The sequence below is a fragment of the Talpa occidentalis genome, unplaced genomic scaffold, assembly GCF_014898055.3.
Source record: "Talpa occidentalis isolate TD23 unplaced genomic scaffold, MPIMG_talOcc4v2.1 talOcc4.7, whole genome shotgun sequence".
Lineage (NCBI taxonomy): Eukaryota > Metazoa > Chordata > Mammalia > Eulipotyphla > Talpidae > Talpa > Talpa occidentalis.
The window spans coordinates 77,775,636-77,800,485 of record NW_023605083.1 but is presented as its reverse complement, the minus strand read 5'-3'; the positions used below and the strand labels follow the sequence as shown (position 1 = coordinate 77,800,485).

Here is a 24,850-nt window from a genome sequence, read left to right as displayed (position 1 = left end):
ACTATAGTTGATAATTCTACATAGTACAAATTAAATTTCATAAGAACAGAACTTTAAGGCCTCCCCAGTGGCGCAGTGGGTTGAGCACGGCGCTGTGAAGCTGACCGCAGCCTCTGCAGCACGAGTTCGATCCCCAGCCGGCCAGGAAGAATCCCACATGATGAGGAAGACCTCTCCTGCTTCGCCTGCTGCTTCCCTCAGCAGTGTATTTCGGTCAGTCTGCCTGTTCTGCTCCAGCTCTGTCTCTCACCCTCCCACGACTCTGGCCTGTACCCCAGCTTTTGTATAAATAAAAATAATTCTTTAAAAAAAAATAGAGAGCTTTAATGTTCTCATTAAAAAATTAATGGCATGAAAATTAGAGCTGAAGACAGAGGAGATTCTGAAAGTAAAACTCTCCCAAAATAGCCAAAATTCCTGTGAGAACCTAAGAATTTTAAAGGCTATGAAATTGATGGGTTCAAACCAAGGTCTCCAAGAGATACCAGGAATGAGTTAATAGAGCTAAACTGGATGTATTGAAGAAAAAATTAAAGTCTGGGAGGCCCAGGAAGGTGGAGGGAGGGCTGGGCCCTGGGGGAGGGGCCATGGTCCTGCCTGCTCCTCTCCTGGCCCCTCCCCTGCAGTCAGGAGTCCTTTGTGACAAGGTCACCTCTGTGATGCAGAGCTGGGATTTAAGTCCCTGATTCCCCCCCCCCCCCCCCCACCCAGTGCTCAGATGCTCAAGAGCAGCTGTGCAATTCAGATCATGGAGAATTTTCTCTTTTCTCCGAAAAGCATTGTTAGTTGGCTGAGCACCAGCTCTATTTCTTGAGAGTTTAACATCATCTCCATCATGCTACTTCCCTTGCTCCAGAGTACTCCATCCTTAGCACCTCCTAGGAAGGACAGAGACATCAGGAAGGTAAGAAACTCTTGGGACAAACACAATAAAATACAACACAATAGGATTCTCTCTTCTCATTTCCACTTTTCTGGATCAGTGCAAGAGATTCTGGGAGGGGAGAGAACAGATCATCTTTTCTCAAAAGAATAGAATCTCAGACTGCTGGAGACAAGACAGGCCAAACAGTAGTTCCTCTGCTGAGGCTGAGGGGGGATCGGGTAGTGCAGAGACCCTGGGAGCCTCTCAGCAGGCCTCAGGAAGCAGGTCCTACCTGACCTGATTGACTTCAGCAGGAGGGCTAAGGATTTGTGTTTCTTGAAGACCAAGAAAGAGATCCGTGGTGGGTCTCACACAGAGATCCTTTCTTGTGATCTCCAAGGAAAGCGGACAGAAAATATTTCGATCCACTTGAGAAATGAGTAGAAGGAAATGAAACCAAAGGCTTCATTGGCTTAAAGGCAGAAAGTCATGCGTGAGCACCGAACATCTGTGGGCTGATCTAGAGGGAGGACAGGGAGAAAGAAGTGCCAGTTACTTTTTGTATTTCCTCATGTCTCAGCCAAAAATGCAGTGGAAGGTGAGGAAGAGGAGCAGAAAGAAACATGGAGCTTGGAAAGATGAGAGGCTGGAGGTTAGCCTGACAGATTTACCCCCTCTCTCCTGTCCCTGATAGCAGCTCCCAGTTCCAAGGTTATCAGGGCTCAGTCCTCAGAAAACAGAGGCTCCTTGAAGGAGACAGAACCCTGACACCTCCCAGATTTCAATGCTCAGAGGAGGCCAAGCCGAGCCTGGAAATATGTGTTATCAGCAGAGACATATGGCCGGAATGGACCAGCAGGGCCTGGCCTGAGAGATGGATCCTCCAGGTCCAGCTGGAATCAAATTTTTTAACTTTCTCAGATTCCTCTTTGGAGGACCTGCCCATTCTCCCCTACAGAGCAGTGATGAGGTCTCAGGATCAAAATGGCTTTGTAAATGACAAGCCCGCATCATAAGCCTTGCCATCATGGTCAGGCATCAGGTGACCTTAGACTCTAGAGTCAAATCCCACAAAGGTCTCCTGGAGCACGTGGTTCTTATCCTCCTATCAGACTCCCTGGCCCCTCCTTTCATATGTGACCAGGTATCTTGATTTACAGTAGCTTCTAGAGAATGCCTGACAGAACAAGAGGAAGATAAAAACCTGGTTTTACTTCTGCAAAGGTAAAGATTCTTCCCTTATGTTTCCTTTCAGAGCCTTTGGTATGACCCTCAGAGCCTCAAACAACCTCATGCTGACCTGGGACGGTGGGCTCTGGGGCTGAGGTGTGGCTAAAGTCCTGACATAGGTGGAGGGGGAGGGTAGGGGAGAGGACAGCAAGAGAATTATAAGTCAGCTTGGGGGCAGTGGAGGCTACAAGGGTTCTCTGGCCTGGCCAGTCCTACAGGCCTCTCTACGCCTACCTGCAACTTATGCCTCCTGTGTTCTGGAGTCATCTGGAAAAACACCCCGAAAAGGGTAAATTTCATCAAGCCCCCAAAGAAGCACCTGCCAGAGTCCACAGGTCATGTGTGAAAGATCCTGCTCCTGGCGTGACCACCATCAGGTCAGTGAAACCTCAATATGGTGAATGCAATTCAAAGAGAATCCCACTGGACACCATCCCAAAAAGTTCAGCTCCAGGTAACACAGGGAATGCCTGTGGCAGCATCTCCAGTGCCAGCCATGGCAGGGTTGAGCCTCACCAACTATCCCTTTTGGTTGTCTTCCTGGTAGTGGGAAAATACAAAGGCTTTTTTCTTTCTGGCCTCCTCGAGGTGCAAGTTCTAGCCACAGCACCTGCCCCAACAATGATCAGGGACCTCTTTCAGGGGTGGGGGGCCCACAAACAGGCAGATAGAAATTGGTAGTCTCTCATTTGTCATCCCTGATGTTCAGAAGCTGCTGGAGACTTTAATCAGCAAAAGAGTAGAACTGAACATTTGGGAAGGAAAAGCAAAGCATGGATCATTTCCAAAACAAACAAGCTCAATCTACCATCTGAATTTTTTGGAGGACATTACATTCTCCCCACTAATCCAGAACAAGGAAGAAAAGTGGAGCAACTGTCCAATCGTTAGCAGTTCTGTTATCTCCAGGCCGTGGGGGACTTTTTACACCAGAAATGCAGTCAGTGTTGCTAGGGACTTTCCTCGCTGCACAGTGAGTCCCTTGTGGCTACTGCTTTAGTCATGGGCAGCACATCTCAACCACAGACTTCCTTTGTTTTACTCATTGGAAACTAAATGTTTTCCACTTCCCAATCAGCTCATCATGTCTTCAAATCTTTCCCAGGCCACATTCAGGCCTCACCCTAGGTCCAGTTACAATCTTTGGCTGGAGACTTGCTCCAGTCCCAGCCCCCACTAGTGTCTCTGGTTCAGACCCAGGCCCATCACACTCCTGATTTCCAAATCCAACCACCTTTTTCTCCACCAGAGATTAGGTATTATGGGGTGTCTACTCCTACAGACCAGAGCAAGGCACAAGCCTTTGTCTCAATTAAAATTCAATTTCTGGAATGGTCCATGTGGCACAGGCCAAGAGAAAGGATGTCTTTATCCCCTGTTGTCCAAAACTCTGACCAAGTGGTTAATCAAGTCCCTGCCAGGCTTTTTCAGGATAGCTTCACCTTCCAGGCCCACAGTTCAGTGTGTGCCCATCACAGGGATCTTGTCAGTGCGAATCTCCAGGCACCACATCTCCAGAGGTGGCTGCTTCGAAGTGACCATCAGAACTGCTTGCCCTGCAGAATCCAGGCTGTGGAAGCAGTGTAGCTTCGAGGAGAACTCCCAGGTGTGTGTCACGCACTGGGCAGGCCTCAGCCCTCAATTGTCATCTGTGTTGTCATACCAAAATAGTTGGGATGCACGGGAGACAAGATGCGGGTTCCCAGGAGGTCCTACAGGAAGAATCTACTCACGATCCTACAAAAAAAGAATTTAGACAAGGGTCTAGGGCAGTGTCTGAGGAGGATCCCCAAAGACCAAAGCAAAGGCTTGGTTATTTTCCCAGTGAGCTCTGAGGAGCTGCAAAGACACCCAGTGAGGCCCGTGATGAGTGACTCAGGAAGTTGCTTGTCCAGGGGCCCAGAGGGGAAACAATTAGAAAAATTCTTAAAAGCCCATCTGGGCAAGAAGTTAGGGCAGATCAGCGAGGGTTTGTTCCCTATCACTGTGCGTAGATCTTGGCTTGCTGCCAACCTTGCTTCATCCACACCCAACACTCAGAGGGAACCCATACAGCTAGCACCCTTGAAGGGTTGGGCAAACTGCGTAAACACCTCTCACAAGCTTCCTTTCCTCAGTCCACGTGCTGGACAGGAGCTGGGAACACAAATGATCAGGTTTCGGGTAAGGCAGAACTGGGGCTTTTACTCCCAGGCCTTTGAACCCATAAATATCAAGGACTGCGAGGCTCAACCACTGTCCCTTTCAAGGCATGTCTCCCCCTGTGGATCTGGGACCCAGTCAAAAGCCAATTTTTCAAAGTCCTTGAGGAAACCTCCTCAATTAAACTAAAATGTCAGTTTCTACCCCCACCTGGTTAGCCCCTTTTCGACTCCCTCATATGTGAGTGAAGAAACCCAGAAGGCCCCAGGAGGGACCCCACCAGTCCATGTGCAGGGACCTTCAAACATTCTTCTGACTGGACAGGAGGGCAGTCTCCCCAGGCTCGTGAGGAGACCTCGGCACAGTGAGACTGTGCTGAAGGTTGAGATGGTCAACCTAGAGCTCACTCCTAGTACAGAAATGTTCACAAATAAGCTGAAATGTTCACAAATAAGGTGTTGCTCCAATTGGTGAGTGGAGGAAGACATAAAGTCCAAATCACATCAGACCTGTCCCAGAAGATAGCAATATTGAAGAGGAACTTAAAGACCAAATATTTGAGGGTCAAACAAGACTTAAGGCTGATGGAGATCAAGGAAGCCCCTGCATGGAAAGTTATCTTGGGCTCCAGTGAGCCAGACAGTGCCCCGACTGGTGTTGTGAATCTGAAGAGCTCACAGTTTTCTGAGTCCAGTGATGGCTTCATAACAACTACAGCATCTGCTGCCCCAAATCCAAAAAAGCCAGACCTTAAAACAAGGGTTGTCAGTCAGTGTGAGCTCCAAGGGAAAGTGGATGTAGAGAAACAACCTCAAGGCCAAGCACCAAAGTGCTCCCTAAAGGCTCCTACATTGAGGGGCTCTTATTAGATTACGGCACAGGTGTGCTCCTCCAAGATTGTACCACCACCGTGCTCCTCCCAGACTCTCACACAAATGTGCTTCTTGCTGCAAATACCTTGGCCTCTGACAGATCACTGTGTGATATCCAGAAAGAAAATCTTAGTGGGGACACATAAGCTCCCCAGGAGACATTAGACATCATACATTGGACAAGGCTGTCAGGGGCAGCAGGAACCAAGGATACCAAAAGTTAAGGTCCAAGATCAAAGTCAAAACAAGATATTGACCTCAGTTGGTGAGAGAGTGGATGATCTCATCACACTAATTGATGAGAAAGAAGAGAATGGTTTTTCAACTGACAAGGGGGAGGATATCTCCCCAACTGGTGAAAGGGAGGATGATGTTACCCCAATTGATGAGGGGGAAGATGATGTTGCTCCAATTGGTGAGTGGGAGGAAGACATAAAGTCCAAATCAAGAAAGCAGGAAAAACTTTTCTAGAACAGAGAACTTCCCAGACAAATAAGATCAGCCACCCTGCTCAGGTCAGGGAAACAGAAAAATTACTGAGGAACAAGACCCTCTGGCAAGAAAAGAAACTAGTTTCTCCAGAAAGCCGCATCAGAAAAAGAATGTGGCACTTTCTGGAGTGCCTGAAAAGCAATAAAAAAGACAAAGGGCAGGAAGAGCACCTTAAAAAAGCCAAGCCTGCACCAGCCACTGGCCAGAGCCAGGAGGGAATCAAAAGCAGGTTGACAACACACAGAGCTATGGAAGTGCAAATGATCACAGCAGCCTTAGGACACATTCTGGTGGAGACATTGGGACTATCCCAAGGAATTCGAGCTTCAGAAGTAAAGCAACACAAAAACAATGTCAGGTCACAGTAGGTCGGCATTCCTGCCGCCACAGCACTCTCACCCTCCCAGCGCAACAAAGAGTGATGAAAGGCACAACCTATAGCCACCAAGCAATGTCCCTGGGACACTGAAGTTCTATCGGAAAAGGGGCGGTGATAGACAGGGTCTTGTCACCCAGAGAGCCAGAGTCCCCAGCCAGACCAGGCCCGCACAGGCTGAGGGAGGCAGGGGCCTCTGGCCACATTCACCATTCTCCAACAAGCTGTCTTCAAAACTGTCTTGTCTGGACCACCAGATTTTTCTCCTGCTTTCACCAGTAGGAAATCCATTCTCCAAGAAGATACACAGTACATGCAGCAGAAATCTGACTTTCCTCCTAATAGCACATCCTCTGTGTGCTAGGGACCTCACTTATTGTGACATTTATTTCAAAAAAATATATGTATGTTCTCATATCAAGTGGTCTGTACCTTTTTATGGGGAAGGGCAGGGGTAATGGTCTCTCTTCTTAGCACTCACTTTGACTTAACTAGGGATAGCACCGTAGAGGGAGGCTGACTGCCGTGGGGCATACCTGTCCTCACCCTGGGTCTTTTGTGCACCCTAGGATTTCACATCAACCTACTGAAAGAACAGAGAAAGCAAGTAGTACTTGCCAAGATGAGAAGACCCAGGAGGTGGACTGGGCATCATCTCTTGCTTTCTCTGTGCTGGAACTGGTGCTGTTTTGGGAAGGGTTGTGATGAGGTAGAAATTCCTCTCATGGTTCAAAAAGTATGAAAGATGGCTGCACAGTGGCGGGTTGGAGGGTGCTGGTCTTGAGCCCAGAAATGGGAGAGCTCTGCCCCCATGACTTTGGGAGAATAGATGACCCTGCCTGGGGTCCATTCTCTCCCTGATGTCAAGGTTTAGGGTATGAGGAGGGGTGTGGTTGGCATTGGGGGAGGTGCTGAGTACTGTGTCCACTTGCCCAGAGGAGGAATGGTCCTCCTGGGGAGTGGAGCAGGAGTAAACTCTGTGCAGTCCCCATCTGACTGTGGAAAACAGTGAACAGAGTGGGAGGAGGATGCAGGAAACAAGGTGGCTCAGAGTTGCTCAGAAATAGTACAATGACCCATCCGGGCATCTCACCTCATTCTACAAGCACAGAGGGGAGGCGCTATTAGGGCCCCAGCAACTCAGCACAGCCCCTGATAGTTCCTACACAGGCTACCACCAGCATCCAGAGCAGACTTGCCACCTGCAGATCTTCAGAGAAGGTCAATTTCCCAGAGAAACGAAGCCTTTCAGAAGAGTTTGATGTCCCTCCCCAAGGACTCTGAGAAAACTGAGGAGCACTGGGAAACTCAGTAGGGACTCTCACATCTTCGTGGTCTTCCCTTTCCACCAAGCACATCTCCCAGAGTACTAAGTGTGAGACCTCAGATTTGAGACAATTGCATGGAAACTGACAGAGACCCAGCTATCACCAATGACAGATTTCGACAGACACGGGTGATAGACCCAAAGTGAACCCTGAAGAGATCACTGATGAGCTAGAAAGTTCTTTCACACTCCAATAGCATAATAACAACCAACCAAATTAAAATATGTGAAAATGAAAATGAAAGCCTTACTAGAAAAGTCTCTATTTAGTTCATTTTCACTTATTTTAATTTGGTTGTTTATTATGATGCTGTTGGATTGTACAAGAACTTTCTTTTGATACATTGTTTGCTTATAGAAATACCACTGATTTTTGTGTTTGATTTTGTATCCTGACACTTCAATATATTCATTCATTTGGAAGCCTTTTTGTAGAGTGTTTTGGACTCCCTAAGTATATTAGTATGTCATCTTGCATATTGAAAGTTACACTTCTTTTCTGAGATGGATTCTTTTTTTTTTTTTCTCTCTAATTGTTTCAGCTAGGACTTCCAAACCAATGTTGAATAACTACAGTGCTACTGGACTCCCTGTCATGTCCCTCATCTTAGTGAGAATGTTTTTAGCTTTCCACCTTTAGGGAAGACATTGGTTGTTGTCTTGTCATATGCGACTTTTATAATATATAGTAGATTACACTTATTCCCATTTCATGGAATTTTTAATCAGAAATGGATGTTGGGTCTTGTTCATTGCTTTTTTTTTTTTTTAGCATCTATTGAGATTATCTTGTGTTTTTTATGTCTGTTTATCTTGATCTGGTGAATGCCAATGCTTGATCTGCATATATTAAACTAACCTTGCATAACTGTGATGAAGCTTTCTTGATTATTGTGCATGGTTTTCTTGATATTCTGTATGTGGTTTTCTCAGTTTTTGTTTAGGATTTTTCCATCTATATTCACAAGAGATATTGGTTTATTTATTTATTTTCTTGTAATGTGTTTCTTAAGTTGAGATCTTGGTAATGTAGGTCTCACAGAATGTGTTGGGGAGCTTTCCTCCCTCTGATATTGTTAATGAGATGGAATAGGAGAGGTGTTAGAACTTCTTTGAAGATTTGGTAGAATTCACAGGAGAATGAAGAACTTTTTTTTCCCCCCAAAATACCACAAGTTAAATGGACAAAGGAGGGCCTCCCAGGTGGCGCAGCGGTTGAGCGCTGCATTGCAAAGCTGCACGCAGCCTCTGCAGTGCCGGTTCGATCCCCGGCTGCTCCCCAGCCTGGCGCGCAGACCTCTCCTGCCGCCCACTGCTCCCCTCAGCAGTGTAGTTCTGTCCTTCTGCCTGCTCTGCTCCCCGCTCTGGCTCTGGTGAATTCTCTCACCCTCCCGCGCTTCTGACTGTACCCAGTGCTTGTATAAATGAATCTTTAAAAAAAAAAAATGGACAAAGGACATCTATAGATACTTTTCCAAAGACGATGTACAAATGGTGAAGTAACACAAGAAGCTCAACATCATTCATCATTTGGGAAATGAAAATTATTACCATGTACTTCACACCTACTAGGATGGAAAAAAAAAATTAGAAACCAAATAAAAGTTGGTGAGGATGTGGAGAAATGCTAACCCCACTCAAATGCTTGCGGGAATGTTAAGTGTGTAGCCAGTGTGTGTTATAGTATGGCAGTTCTTCTATCAGTTAAACACAGACTTATCATATGATCCAGCAACTGTATTGCTAGGTATATGCACAAAAGAACTGAAAGCAGGGATTCACATAAATGAATGTTCATAGCTGCAATACTCACAATAGCCCAGAGGAAACAAATAAAGAAAATGTAGTGTACCCAGAGAACAGAACATACTTAGCATTAAATAGGAATAAAGGAATTAATTCCTGAGACATGCTATAAATCGGATGAACAATGCAAACGTGCTAAGTGAATGAAGCCAGACACAAAGGTCATACAAAACATGATTCCATTTATGGGAAATAGCCACAATAAGTACATCTATAGAAAGCAGATTAGTGAGTGCTAGGGATGAGGGGTGAAGAAAATGGGGAATGATTGCTTGGTGCGTATATGGTCTTCTTTGTAAGAGATTTTTGAATCAGGCAGCTGATTGTTGCACAATAAGTGAATGTGTTAAATTAATATTTAATATAATATTAATTATATTAAATAAAGTATATTAATAAAATATATTATATTAATAAAATATAATATTTAATATAATATTTCTGATCTGTACTCCAGAAAATGGTTAATTTCATGTTCTGTGAATTTTGCCTTAAACCTCACCCCCCCTAAACACACACACACACACACACACACACACACATCTCTATAGTCATGCTTTCTAAAGTCTCTTGCTTTACCTGCTAAAAAGCTGGTTTTTACAAAAAACATATTGTATTTTTTCACTTACATGAAATTCTACGAAAACCCACAACTATACAGCTCGGTGAATGGTGGCCTGGAGCTCGGTTATTGATTCTGAAGCGGTATTAGGGAACAGACTGGAGTGATAGAGATGTTTTATAGTGTGACTTGTGGTGGTGGTGGTGGGGTGTTTGTGTCCATTTGTCCAAAAGTGTTCAAACTATATACTTTAAATCTCTTTTATCATATAGCAATTATACTTTAATAAAACTGGTTTAAAAGGTTGAGTCTGGATTACAATTTAAAGGCCACAGTTGACATTTAATACTAATCTACTTCCCTGGTATGCCTAGAATGTGCTTCTGATACCAATTATACAAAGTGATGCAGACACAAGACATTAAAAGTGGTCATAAACAAAAACCACAACTGCAAAATGTTTCCAATGCCGAATCAATGATGAACAAGGTCACTTGCCAATTCTGGAGGAGGAGAGAGAGTTCCAGTAGTCACATACAATCCTGTCACTGCAAAGGAACATGGAGTTACACCAGGATTGCCAGGCTTCATTAAAGGATAAAAAGTCATATTTTAGTTTCTGTAACTCCAAGCACATGATACGTCCTTAGTACATTCACCTGACAATATTTAGTCATCAAAATAAAGTCCAAATGAATCAAAAGCCTAGTGTTTGATCCTGCTATTACGAGATGAAGAACAGTATGTTTTCTTCTCTTGGTCATGATTTTCAGTTCACACAATCAACCAGGGAACCTCACACACACACACTGTTTAGGCACCAGGAGAGAACATTAAAACTTCCAAACCCAGAATGATGGGAAGGGGACCAAGGGAATTTTGGGGGGAGATAGGGGTGTTTAATGTCATAATAGCTGTCATGATACCTGGTTTAAGTGTATATAACCAATGGTTCAATGTGTATGGTTAAGGTTTCTGTATTTCAGCACCTGAAAATTTTATCTATAATAAAAAGAACTATAATGGCGATGGCAACACCATCACAGAGAGACTGAGTGGGGAGTTAGGTGGAGGCTCAAAACATACCAGAACAGCAGACGCTAAAAACAAGGCCTGGTGAAGAACGTGGGGGATTCATTATGCTTTCAGGTTTCCATAGAGTGTCCTGGCATTTTCCTTTTGTTTAAAGATTCATTTTTATTTATGCATACAAGAACTGGGTATAGGCCAGAAGTGCGGGGGTGAGAGGATTCACCAGAGAGAGTGGGGAGCAGAACAGGTAGACTGACTGAAATACACTGTTGAGGGGAGCAGCTTCGAGAAAAGGAGAGGTCCGTTGTGCCATGTGGGTCAGCTCCCAGCCAGGGATGGAACTCATACCACAGTGGCTGACTGTAGCTTGATAGCTCTGAGACTTTAACCCCTTCACCACCAGGGCTTAAGCTACCAGTGTGCTGGCAATTTTCTAGAATAAAAAGTTAAATAACAGACAAACCCCTGCACTCCCTTCTCTGTCAAAAACTCAGATGAAACCCTTTTCCTCATTTACCCCTCACTATAGGGTCAAGTAAAACATATATACCCTTACCCAGGGATGTTGGAAGGAGGCGGAGGGACTTGTTCAAACACCATACACGTCTCCATACCCATTGAGGGCCAGTCACTAATATACCACTCATTCCCTAAGAAATCTGTAATGCTTCAGGTGTGCAAGCTTGACCCAAAGAGAGAACTTGGTAAGCAACCTTGTTCAGGTGTGCTAGCTGCACCACCTTCCCACTCAAAGATTTCTTAACTCTGAGCTTCTGTCTAAGGGATAACTATGGGCCCAGGTTCAGAACTGAGCTGTAAGGGGCATTTTAGAACCCACCCCTGTGAAGCTCAGAAAGAGTCTGCTGAGATGTGTACAAGTACCCATCACTGGGTTTGCTTGCTCACCTTCTCTCTGTCACTCATTTCAACCTGAAAGTCCTGGGGTGGGGGAAGCCTACCTATGCATCTGCTAGGGCTGGAGGAGGAGGGTGTGGTGGTCTCCTGCCTTTCCTATCCCAAAATGTAGTACTTTTCTCACAAGTTTAAATGTTCAATCTAAGAATCTTGAGATTTTCAGAAGTACCAAAAGCAATTACATAAACACTGATATGATTTATAAATTTGTTCGTCAGGATTTTACTGCAAGATTTTGGATCTTAGTTTTAAAAAATGCTTTGAAAATTTCCACAATATTTAATGTAATTTATAACCTGGTTTATATGGCCCTGTGTTTGATTTTAAGTTGTTTCCCTCATTTTGCTGTATTATAATGCATTGTGAATAAACTTCAATCTTTGACACCATTTCTGATTATTTTTTAAAGATGGCACCATAGATGCAGGTCCACAGGTATGAGTATTTAAGAATCCAGGACTGTAATGCTCATGTGCCCTCTAGAAAGGTTAGAGATACAGGAGATCATTTGTCCTATAAGAACTGATGACCTCTGATTATTACTATGAAAAATTTGTTCCTATGGCAAGGGAAAAACTGAGTCTAATATTTCTCTATCTGTTAGAGAGGGCAGATTACTTTGTTACTTCCACAAAGTTATTTGTATTTTTTCCTGGGACAGTACTGTCTTTTTTAAAGCATAATATGAGACAAGAGAACACTGTCAGAAAAGGGATGAAAAATCATCTCTGAAGCACAAAACTTGGGAAAGTGATAATAGTTTGATCCAAATCTGGGCTACACTTCAAAAATTTAATTTCCTTTCAAAGGACAAGGAAACATATAAGGAGAAAAATTTTCAAAACATAACATTATATGAAAATAAAATTGGAAAAGAAAAATTGTACTTAGTGAGAAAGTCTACTTTTGATAGAAAACTGGTATAAATTACTAGAAAGTTAAAAACTATAAAATGGAAATACTTTCAAGATACTTATATTTCTTATTTTTCATTAAGAGGGTCCCATACATGGTTGTATGTCCTGCAAAACTTTCTCTATCTCTCTCTCTCTCTCACACACACACACATCCACATCCACACACACATACATACTCAACATGCACACTTACACACAAACTTGAGTATGTTTTCCAGATTTGTACAGTACTGAGTTGGCGAAATAAACTCTACAGAAGACTGGTTCAGGGCCCTTCCTGTGGTGCAAGGGTTAAAGTCTCAGCATTATCAAGCTATTGCCAGCCACTGCAGCATAAGTTTGATCCCTGGCCAGGGCACTACCCACATGGGGCAGTGGACTAAGTCTGTTTTGCCCACTGCTCCCCTCAGCAGTGTATTTCACTAGATCCACCTGTTCTGTTCCCCCACTCTGTTTCTGGTGGATATTATCACCCCTCACCTCTGGCCTGTACCCCAGTTCTTGTGTGCATAAATAAATAAAAAAATGAATAAATCTCAGAAGACTTGCTCATTGTTCAAACTTCCCAAGGTCATACCTTCAATCTGGTTGCACTGCATTACTGAATCAGAATAAGGCAGCACTTTTTGCAAATCGGAGAATGCAACTCCTCGGTGGAATGGGTTCTCATATTAAGCATTTACCATTAGAGTTTTCAAAATTGTGTAATGAAACACTGGCCTACACATGTCTGGTGTAAAATGGAGAGCATGCATGCATATCAGTCATGAGAATATGTATATTTATACTGTGCTACTCTTAGGTTGGCACTTAAACAAAGATGACAGAATCCTAAAGGAATCATGCAAATATCTGGAAAGTGGAAATTGACATGAAAACAAGGAATAAGGAGCAATTTAATCAGTTATTCTAGTAATGGGTGTGCTGCACTGAAAAAGCCCACTTGGAAGTGTGGTTTGAGACAAGGGAGGTGGTGACCAGTTACCTTGCATGGCCCACTCGTAGTAGCTCATGCTGAGACCAGCAAAGCAGAACCACTTTGCACCTGTCTCTTCAGGGGACCAGAGGAATAATTCTGACAGTGATGCTCTGAACGCATTTCCCCTGTTATACTTTCCACTCACAACACCAAGGGGCATTTCCACAAGTCCCCTGATGCCATCCCATGTACCTCCCCCGCCACGAATACAAAGGTGCTTGGGGAGAAATGAGAACAGGCTGCAGATGGAAGGAAACCATGATGAGACAGTGTTTCCCCATTGGGAGCAGCTGCTCAGAACTCTAGGGTAAAAGTGGGCTGGGGAGAGAGAGTTTCCTTTTTCTTAAATTTGTAAACTTATCTGATGCCATAGTTTGTTCTAGCTAATACCTGATTGTATCTGATATGAATAACCCTATTTGTAATTCACAAGGCTCCTCTCTCTGAACACCTAATGAGTGTTGGTGTGATTCTAAAGAGTTGAGGGCATATATCTAGAGCATCATCTCCCCACCCCAAAGTGTGTGCTGTTTCTTTCCCTGAGAGAGCTACCTGCATTACCTTTCCCCAAATTTGTCACACATACTCAGGGCAGTGATCAGGCAGTTGCAATCAGATGTGTCTCCCCAACAAGTACTCAATAAGCAGGAACCCCTTACTTAATATTCAAATATGATCGCAAACAAGTTTTGATGACTGATTATCATGTCATATGCAGTTTAGCTGTTAGAAAGTGCAAAACAGTAAATTATTTTTTCAAAGAATAGTTACTTTTGGGGCCTCCCTAGTGGTGCAGTGGGTTGAGCACAGTGCTGTGAAACTGTCTGCAGCCTCTGCAGTGCAGGTTCAATTCCTGGCCGGCCAGGGAGATGCCCACATGGTGCGGCAGACCTCTCCTGTCTCACCCGCTGCTCCCCTCAGCAGTGTTTTCAGTCTGTCTGCCTGTTCTGGTCCCTGTTCTATCTCTGGTGAATTCTCTCACCCTCCTGCATCTCTGGCCTATACCCCCATTCTGGTATAAAAAAATGAATCTTAAAAAAAAAAGAATCATAACTTTTGATCTTTGATCTCTTGTCCTTTTAATAAGTCAGCCATATATTTATTCTTCAATAACTTAATGATACCACATGATGCCAGTAATCCTTTCTGAACAGCAGAGTGGACAGCTCTGTCTCTGCCAGAAGAACCACCAAAACTGGGTTTAAGGGATCCTGACAAAGTTCTCAGAAAAAGAATGCTAGCTTTTGCAATGTGACTGATATCCATTTATTTATTTATTTTTTAAAGATTTATTTTATTTTATACAAGATCTGGGGTACAGGCCAGATGTGCGGGAGGGTGAGAGGACTCACAGAGACAGAGCGGGGAACAGAACAGGCAGAATGACGAAATACACTGCTGAAGGGAGCAGCGGGCGAGACAGGAGAGGTCTGCTGCACCATGTGGGATTCTCGCCAGCCAGCAGGGATTGAACCGTGCTGCAGAGGCTGCGGACAGCTTCACAGTGCAGCTCTCAACCGCCTGTGCCCTGATATCCATTTATTACCTAGAACACAGCACATAAAACAAATGTGTGTGACCATTTATAAATCGTTTTTATTTCACGCTGCAAGTCCTTTTCATATAAGTGATGCATCGATTCTGTTCCAGAAAGTACACATTTGCCACATTTAACCCTCTGGGATAGTAACATCTGCCTTAGTAAGGAGGAGACATCAGCAACTTCTCCTTCTACGAGAATCATGTGTGTCAGCATCAATGCCTGTCTGCTCTGACCAGCACACAGCTCTGCCATCATTTGCCCTGAGAAGCAACACTGAAGATTGACTACACAACCCAGGGAGAAGTCTGGGTTTTGGTGATTAAACTTCAGTAAGATTTTTCAAAATTGGGTCAGTTAGGGGCCTCCCCTGGTGGTGCAGCGGTTGAGTGCTGGGCTGCGAAGCTGCACGCAGCCTCCACAGCGCAGGTTAGTTCCCCGGCCGCCAGTGTCCCACATCGTGCACAGACATTTCCTGCCACGCCCATTGCTCCCCTAGCAGTGTATTTCGTCGGTCTGCCTGTTCTGTTCCCCGCTCTGGCTCTGGTGAATCCTCTCACCCTCCCACACTTCTGACTGTACCCAGTGCTTGTATAAATAAATCTTAAAAAAAAAAAAAATTGGGTCAATTAGGAGGCAAGTTTTTATTTATTTTGTTTTGAATTTATATTCTTATATAATTGTTCACTTTTGTACAGTATTTCATTTCTCCCCTCAGGTGTGGTTCCCCTAATTCTCCCACCACCATAGTTTCGTGAACCATCACCATTGTCTCTTGTGCTCTCCCCTCTGCTGTCCTGCCCCTCCCCCTCCCCTGCTGTATGCCTTAGACAGTGATCATCAGCTCACAAAGTTGCTTCTCTTTCCTCACCCTTTGTCTGGCTCTTCTGCATGCCACACATAAGTGAAACCATTCATTCTTTGTCTTTTTCTTCTTTTAAATATTTATTTATTTATGCATACAAGAGCTGGGTACAGGCCAAAGGTGTGGGGGGTGAGAGGATTCACCAGAGACAGAGTGGGGAGCAGAACAGGCGGACTGACTGAAATACACTGGCTGGCTTGACTCGGGAGTACCCACGAAGTGATACCTGCAACAGTGTCTCCAACGCTGTGCTTTTAGATGAGCCGCCTCTTGGTACTTGTGTAGAAGTGAAATGTTGTCCTGAAATGTTGTCCATTCTAGAGGAGTCATTATTCCTCTGGTGTTTCGGTTTCTCCTTTATTTTTGATCCAAGCTGTCCCCTGTCTCCAAAGCTAGCTTGGCTGCAGCCTGCCACTCGAGGAGCCAGGAGCAGCACCATGTTCGAATGGGGGCTCCTGGCTGTGGCAGTAGGCAGGTGATGCTCTTGAGGTCTGAGCCACCATGGGGCCCTGGCGGGTGGCCTGGAGGAGCTCGTGGACAAGAAGATGGCAGCACCGGGCAAGGAGGTGCTGGTGTGGTGACTGCGATGAGGGGAGTCTCCATGGCTGGTGGCGATTGTGCAGTGAGGCTGCCTCATGTAGGAGGTGAGTAGGCAGCTGCAGGGCCACCTGGGCAAGATCCATGCTCAAGCCACTCAGTCAGCTCCTGCAGGCCTAGGGCCTTGAACTGCTTGTTGGCAGAAGCCGGCCAAGCTGGAGGGCTGCCAGGCAGAGAAGCTGCTCTGCATGGGTTTGGGTGAGGAGTGGGGCCCCAGCAGAGGGCCCCAGGCACCGGGTGTTTTGGCGCCAGGGAGGCACCCAAGTTCATCTTGGCCCTGAGTAGCCCCTGACCTGAATTATGGGTGCTCCAGCACAGGCAGGGTAGGCAGCCTGATCAGTATCCCCTGGCCTGCCTCCAGATGCCTGAGGACATAGCTAGTTTTGTGCCGAAGCCTGCCCAATTGCTCCCCAAATGCCAGGATTGCGGTGGACCTGTTGATGTGGATGCCTCCAGGGCTGTGTACCAGGGGCCATTGGAATCGACTTAGATACCTTGGCATTGGGGGGTGTCCCTCTCTTGCTAGGGGGAGGCAGCAGTGGGCGTGGTGGCAACAGGGAGAACTTTTTTTCTGGAGAACTTTTTTTTCCTGACCTGCTGCTCTGTTGTCAGTCTGGCTTTGAAGTCAGACAGCTGGTTAACAAATATCTGCCACTTCAGCTGGATTCCAGACTTCCTCCAGCAGCTGGAGGATTTTGGACTCTTTTTTTTCTTCCCCCCTGCATCTAAAAGGCCCTTTTTTGTAGATGACCCCTTGTATGTGGATGGTGGCAAACACATACAAAGAGGCAGCCTTGTCCAGGCGAACTGAGTATTTTCATGTGTCAGGAGCTCTCCAATTGGAACATAAAAAGAAGCTGACTCATGGGTATGACTCAGAGACAAAAGAAAGTGTCTGGGGGGATGGGGTAGAAGAGCCTTAGATGTATGTCCATCTCATCTAGGCTTCTTGACCTGTCAGTGAACCAAAAATGTTATGGCAATTTTCCAGAGAAACCTGAAAGCACTAGGAGAGATGGAGAAAGACAGGTTTATTTGTCACACTGGCAGGTTCACCAAACTACAGGTGCTGGTGGGCATGACTTCTGGCACACTTATAATACATGGATGGATGGGCTTGGTGCATTGGCCTCTTAGGCTTGTGTGCAGTGTCTGGGCTCTTAGCTCCCATGGTTCTCCCCTTAATTCTCAGTGGGATAGCTCCCAAAAGACTGAGCCCCAAATAGCAGGAATGGTAAGATTTTTTTTTTTTTAATACAAGCACTGGGTACAGTCAGAAGCATGGGAGGGTGAGAGAATTCACCAGAGCCAGAGCGGGGAACAGAACAGGCAGACTGACGAAACACACTGCTGAGGGGAGCAGCGGGCGAAACAGCAGAGGTCTGCGCACCATGTGGGACCCTCGCCGGTTGGCCGGGGATCAAACCGGCACTGCAGAGGCTGCGAACAGCTTCGCAACCCAGCGCTCAACCGCTGAGCCACTGGGGAGGCCTAGGAATGGTAAGATTTTATAAATTTGTATGTGGAAGCTTGCTAAGCTTGAGCTACTGCTAGCAGTATCCCACTTCAGAGAAAGGAGAGATTTGCAGGATAAAGTATTCTTGGCTGCATTTTTTGACTTGGACTTTTTTAAACACATTAATCCATTGACTTCTTGCCCATAGTGGTTCTTCAGAGAAGTCTGATGTCGGCCTAATCAGTTTTCCTTTATAAGTTATCTGTTTCTCCCCCTTCTTCAGGTTCATTGATTTTTCTTTGTCTTGGACACTTAGAAGCTTTAGTACTATGTGTCTTGCTGTAGTTTTCTTTCCGTTATGAGAGCCTTTTGTCCTTCTAGATTTGTGTCTATTTTCACTTCCTTCTGCAAGTTTTGGATTCTCTCTTCAATTATTTCATTGCAGTTTTGTAGTTCCCTGTCTCATTCTTCTCCTTGTGGTATTCCTATGACTCTAGTATTTCCTTTATACATGGTGTCAGCTAATTCTTGAAGTGTTTCTTCATTCTCTTTCCTTTGTAGCTATCTTTTCTTTTTTTTTTTGGTTCATTTCTTATCTGATTCATTCTGTCATCTATTTTCACAGCTTTTTCAGATTTTTTTATCTCCTCCATTGATCTTTTAACAGTCTGCAGTTCCATATTTTCTAAATTGCAAGTTCAATCTTGTTCTTCTGTTCATTGATTATATTTCTCATAACATTCTTTTCCTTTCCTGCATCTTTAAGTTATGTAATTATGGTGATTCTGAATTCTTTATCTGTCAGGCAGAGAAATTCTTCAGTGTTGTTTGGTTCTGGAGGTTGACTCTCTTTCTGTGGTGCATTGTCCCAGGCAGACATGCTTGATCATTTCTATTTTTCTTTCTTCCCATTCGGGCTTTCAGGTTTGTTCTATGCCTAGGGTCCCCAAACTACAGGCGCTGGTGGGCAGGACTTCTGGCACTCTTACAGTGCGTGGATGGATCTGCTTGTTGCCTTGGCCTCTTAGGCTGGTGTGCAGTAGCTGGTCTCTTAGCTCCCATGCCTCCCCCTGAACTCCCATCAACTGGACAGCTGCTGATGGCGGGCTGTATTCCCAGTGCTTCGAGTGTGGCCTAGAGGGCACTGGGGGTGGAGGGCAGGGGTTCCTGTGCTTCCACCTGGGTGTTCATTTGCTCGATGAATGGTGCAGCCTGCAGGGCTTTCAAGAGCTCCAGACAGGATGTTGGGGTTGGAGGATGGGTGTTCCTAGAGCTTCCACCTGGGTGTTTGCCTGCCAGAGGGTTGGTGAGGCAGTCAGGGCTTCCAGGAGCTCCTACGGAGTATCAGGATTACCAGGGGGGTAAAGGGCTGGGTTTGTCATGGCTTCCACCTGGGGGTCTGTATGCCATATGACTGGTGTGATGGGCCAAGATTAATGGTCCTTGAATTAATTTTCTTGATCAATTCAATTCCTGATATAAACTTTGAAGGTTTTAGAGATAGAGGGTGATAAGCCTTCTCCCCTCAGCCATCCCACCTCCCTTTCTTACCCTACCCGCCAAAGATACTATCAGTAATTTTTTGTTAATTATTTTTGTTAATTATTCCAGACTTACATTTTTTTTCAGAATATGTAAAATACTACTGTGTATATATTCCCCCACTCCATTTTGACAAAAATGTTACTATACCATATATGTGTGTTCTGTTCCATTGCAGTGAGTTTTGAATTTAAATTGGATTTGGTCTTTCAGCTCAAATCATATCTCTGAATAGAGCACCAGAGACAGAGTAAAGAGCAGAAAGAGTGGGTTGTGTATCAACCCCTCTTTATGGTGTTTTACTAGTCACTTGTGATCCTTATTCTGACTATAGCTGAAGACTATGGCATCGGACAAAAGGTATATATTAATTTGCATGTGATGGTTACTCAAACCTATAGCTCTGAGTAACGTGTGATGATTTTGAGGACACTAGCCTCCCTATGACTTGTGTTCCTTCATTTGGTCAGTATATGTTAATGAGATAACCACAATGAGATACCACCTCAAACCAAGTGAGAATGGCCCTTTTCTAAAAAACTAGCAACAACAAATGCTGATGATGAATTTGAGAAAAAGGAACCCTCTTACACTGCTTGTGGGAATGCAAACTGTTTCAGCCACTATAGAAAGCTCTATGGAGGATACTACTGCTAAAAATGGATCTACCATATGCAAGGTCATCCATATCATGAGTACTAATATGATACGCTCCTTACTGCTCTCAGCAGTGCTTGGCATTGCCAAGGTGATGACCTATTTGGATACTCCCCCATCACTCTTGAGGCCACCTCACCAAAGCGTCACCTACTCTAGCTTTGATGGTGAAACTCTCCTATGAATAAGCTCATTTTTTTGTCTTTCCCGCAACTGAATGATGTTTCTAGGAAGAAAGCTGTTACTAGCCAAAGGTAGACACTTGACAAAAGGATGTGCAAAGGCTCAGTCACGGGAGCTTCTCTTCATCTGCTCTGTTTACCCTGCCCTCAAATGGCTGATTTGCTAGAACAGCATAAGCAAAGTCCTTAGAAAAATAGAGGTAATTGCCAGAAAAAAAGCTAAAAATAATAGAAGGTGACTCCTAAAGAATGGGAATCTGGTGAGGAAGCATCACATGACAGACTGTTGTTTTGCTCATAAAAATTTACATACAGCTTAATTAATTAAAAAATCACTAAAATTTCATATGGTAACTGATAAGGAAAGTGAAAAGATCATTTTGATAGAGTCACACAATGTATTGATACTTTTTAATATTTGTAATTAAAGAACTAACCAGAAGAATTCCCTTAGTAATCCAGCAAGAGAAAGATAAACTTGATAGACTCTTGCAAGGACACATAGGTCCTTGTCATCACTGCTATTCAGTACTGCATGGAGGTGTCTAGCCAGTGCAGTAATCAGAAACAGGAAGTAAAAGATTGTCCTTGTGACAGAAATGAAAATTATCTGGTATTTAGAGACATCTACTCAAAGACATGCAATGATAATTTTCTGGCTGAGATGGGTAAACTCCACAGGAGTTTAAATTTTGGAGAAAAATGAGGAAGGTTATGTGAGATATCACTACATGTGAACCTACAATTATTTCAAGATAAAAAGTTGGGGGAAAAGTTAAGCAATATATTTATGAAGAAAATCAAAATTTTACTGTAAGACATGAAAGAACTACATGTTAAGCGATGTATCAAATGTACAGTGGTCAGACTTAATGTCAGCAAGATGCCAATTTTTTCCAAATCAAAGTGTAAATTCAACACATTTCTAGTCAAAAACATAACCCATTTTTGAGTCAAATTAGAACAGTAAAAGCTAAACTACAGTAAATAAGAGAGTTAACCATATTGACATACCACCTTACACCAGCAAGAATGGCACATATGAAAAAAAAAACAAAAAACTAGCAACAAATGTTGGTGAGGATGTGGTGAAAAAGGAACTCCCCTACATTGCTGATGGGAGCACAAACTGGTCCAACCACTATGGAATGCTGTTTGGAGGTTCCTCAGTCTACTAAAAGTGGAGATACCATATGACCCATCAATTCCACTCCTAAGGATCTACACACAGGACACAAAAACATTGATTCAAAAGATCACTTGTACCTCTATGTTTATTGTAGCACTATTTACAATAAGTAAAACCTGGAAACAACCCAAAAGCCCCCAAATAGGCAACTGGATCAAGAAGATATGGCATATATACACAATGGATTATTCAGCAATCAAGAAAGATAAACTCATGCCATTAGCAGCAACATGTCTGGAGCTAGAAGGAATTATGCTCAGTGAAATAAGCCAGAAGGAAAAAGAAAAATATCAGATGGTTTCACTTATAGCAGGAATATAGGGGAACCAAATAAGACATCAGTGTAAAAAAAGCAGTAATAGTACAAAACACATCAAAGCAAAAACAGACAATTACAAATCAGAGACATACTACAGGGGAGAAGGAGAGAGAGGGATCAGAGGGAGGGAGGGAGGAGCACAGGGGACTGAGGTGATGGTGCATGGGTGCATTGGTGAAGGAAACTCTATGGGGACTACACCTGAGGGGGGTGGGGGGAAGCAAATATTGTTTAAAAATGAACAATGATGTAAAAAATGAAAAAAAAAAACTTAAAAATAAATAAATATAGCTTTAAAAAAAAAAGAATTGGTTAGAAGATTCTGAAGAACATAGAGGGGAGGAACTCACTGGGATCAGGGCCATGACAAAATGGTGGGATTGATCTGAGAGAGGTTTTGATACAGGAAGGACAAATACCCCCAAAATAATAATAAGTCAAAACAGACCCTTTGTAAGGAAGTCTGTGTATAAAAGAAGGGGAAATCGCAGATTCAGCCTGGATGGGTATCACCTGAGAATGTTCAGACAACTGATTGTTATGGAAATGGACTAACCAGACCTCCAGGGCAGGGAAGGACATCTTCACCATAGGAACAATCACTGGTAAGTTTAATTTCAGAAAACATAAAACTTTTCTAAGAGCAAAGAAAACCAAGGGACATGAAGACTGTGAAGCTCTCTTAGATCAGACCGTAAGTAGGACACAATCAGGAAAATATTCTATTTCACAATTAAAATATTTTTAAAATATTTTCATGGCAAAAGGCACACCTGGTAAAATTAGAAATATAAGCAAGGAGAAACATTTACCAAGTAGTTATGTTGTATGCGAGGTAAGAGTAAATGAACGATGGTGAAGTATTTCTTTAGCTATATATATGTTTATTTCTTTTAAAAGTTGATAAGAAATAAAGAGTGCTAAATGGTAGTGTTTATTTATTCTGAATGGTGGGTACACACATGTGTGATATTTTCTGCATGCTTAAAAATACACCTTATTTTTAAAAAAAAAAACATATACAATATAGCAGATAACCAACAGAAGAACAAAAAACAAAAACATATCAGACATTGGAAGCAAGGACAGAGGTAGCATAAGTGCACTGAAGTGTCATGATTCACATTGTGACAGTCTACTGGTATTGTCTAATGTTAACTGACACCCTCCCAAGAAGTAGTAGTGTGAGTGTACTCTTAAGATCTAGTTATGAAGGGGACATATGACCTATGGCACTTATTTTCTGGTCTTCATTAATTTATAAATGTTTGATCTCAGCTACAAAAGGAATATTATATAATCTACTACATACTTTAGCAAGTTTATCTACAAGGAACCAAACACAGATCCTTCAAGGAGGAAAATCAATTTACCCTGTAATGAAGTTGTGGTTGAGAGCAGGATGGTCTTTTGATACAGGAGGAACAAGAGGTTCTGGTTGCCACTCTTCAAGCAATTCTTCCTTTTCTTCAGGTTACAATGGGTTCCAATACAGCACAGTGTTACTGAAAGGACAGCATCTCCAGCAGTATCTAAGTGGTTTGCTGTAGTGGAACCCGCTCAATGAGCAGACATCAGGTAACGAGATCTAGCTGTAGGGGTGAGAATAGACAAGACTCACTGTTGGGTTTTGAGCATTTGGTTCCTCATCTCTTTCCTCATCACAGTGGCTCAGGGCTCTTTTACCATGGACATTTGCTTGTGACAGTGAAAATTTACATCTATGCTGAGGACTTTCCACTGGGAAAGGAAAAGTATGACTACTACTGAAGGTAAAATAAAAACTCTACAAGATCACGTTAAGGAAAATCACTTCAATTAAATGGGCTCAGTCTCTATTGCATCCGGTCACACTCTATAGATGTGACCCTCACAGGAAGGGCTCAAGAAGAACACTAAGCACTGTTTCTACAAGACATTGATTGGCCAGAATTCAGAAATAGCTGAAATACAGAAAAAGCTCTCCTCTAATAATAATTGTAATTGGATTTTGTAAGGGAAGTTTATTTGTAAATAAAAGTCTCATTATTCCCTTTACCTGTTACTTTATGGGTTATGAATGTTGGACTATTGTGAGTTTCTTATCCTTTCATTAATACAGAGAAAAGAAAACTCTGAAAATATAGGCTGGATATAGGGGAACAGTGAGGTGCCTAATGGATCATGAAAGACACAACAATTCCTGTCTTATGATGGACCTGTCACCATCCTTGCATTATCATCATTGGTAAATGTGTCTGTGCAGAATTTTCCCTGATAGGCAGGAGTAAGACAGGACCAAGGGCATGTTCAGCTATGTGACGCACTCAAGAGAGTTTGGTTGAGTAAATTCAGCAAGAGCTTTCTCATCTGTTTCTACCAGTGACTGCATGGGAGACCCCAGCAGCCCAGATCATCCTGAATAGGTGCCATGCATGCTGTGTGCTTGCTACTGTGAGACAGATGGTACAATCTGCTAAGCATCCCCTGGAATTCAAGAGACACTGATCCGTAAAACAAAGAAGGGAGCTTCTTCCATGCTGCTAGAGGTAAATACTAAAAAACATCGCACAGATTTTTTATGTTCCAAACTTTCCCAGTAAGAGATCAGTGACTACTGACATTTGCTCTAAGTTTGCTTTCACAGTTTTATTCTAAAATTATGTTTAGGTATCATTCTTGAAGTTGTTCATATGTGAAGATTAATATTCTTAAAACTAAAATATTAAGAATGATCAGCACTTTACATGGTTAGAAACCAGTTTCCACTCAACAAAAACAAAACTAACAACCCAGCCAAAAAATGGGCAGAAGAGCTAAAAAGACACTTCTCCAAAGAGGAAATGCAAATGCCCACAGGCATATGAAAAAATATTCAACATTACTCGTAATCAGGGAAATGCAAATCAAAACCATAATGAGATACCATCTTATACCAGTGAGAATGGCACATATAAAAAAAAATGAAACTAGCAACAAATAATTTTGGCAAGGATGTGGAGAAAAAGG

General features: G+C 43.4%; 1 protein-coding gene and 1 long non-coding RNA gene across 9 annotated transcripts in view; one reads left to right on the top strand and one right to left on the bottom strand.

The window, feature by feature from the left end:
* The window catches only part of LOC119231451 (spermatogenesis-associated protein 31E1-like), an 84,654-nt gene that overhangs the window by 48,839 nt on the left and 10,965 nt on the right, over positions 1-24,850 (bottom strand). For 5 of the 7 annotated variants that reach the window (XM_054688568.1, XM_054688563.1, XM_054688567.1 and 2 more), the window contains exon 2: positions 23,236-23,454. The gene's annotated coding sequence lies outside the window, so the exon portion shown is untranslated. Of the gene's footprint in view, positions 1-775; positions 3,833-14,776; positions 15,062-23,235; positions 23,455-24,850 lie in introns of those variants that run through there. The other 2 variants (XR_008549421.1, XR_005121792.2) reach the window with 2 other exon arrangements.
* On the top strand, positions 717-6,444 carry LOC119230695 (uncharacterized). 2 transcript variants are annotated; one of them, XR_005121793.2, is made up of 3 exons: positions 717-904; positions 1,446-1,517; positions 2,026-6,444. It is a non-coding gene; the product is annotated as an uncharacterized LOC119230695 (long non-coding RNA). The 2 variants fall into 2 exon arrangements; XR_008549422.1 differs by having other exon boundaries at positions 717-1,517; positions 2,026-2,089; positions 2,306-6,444.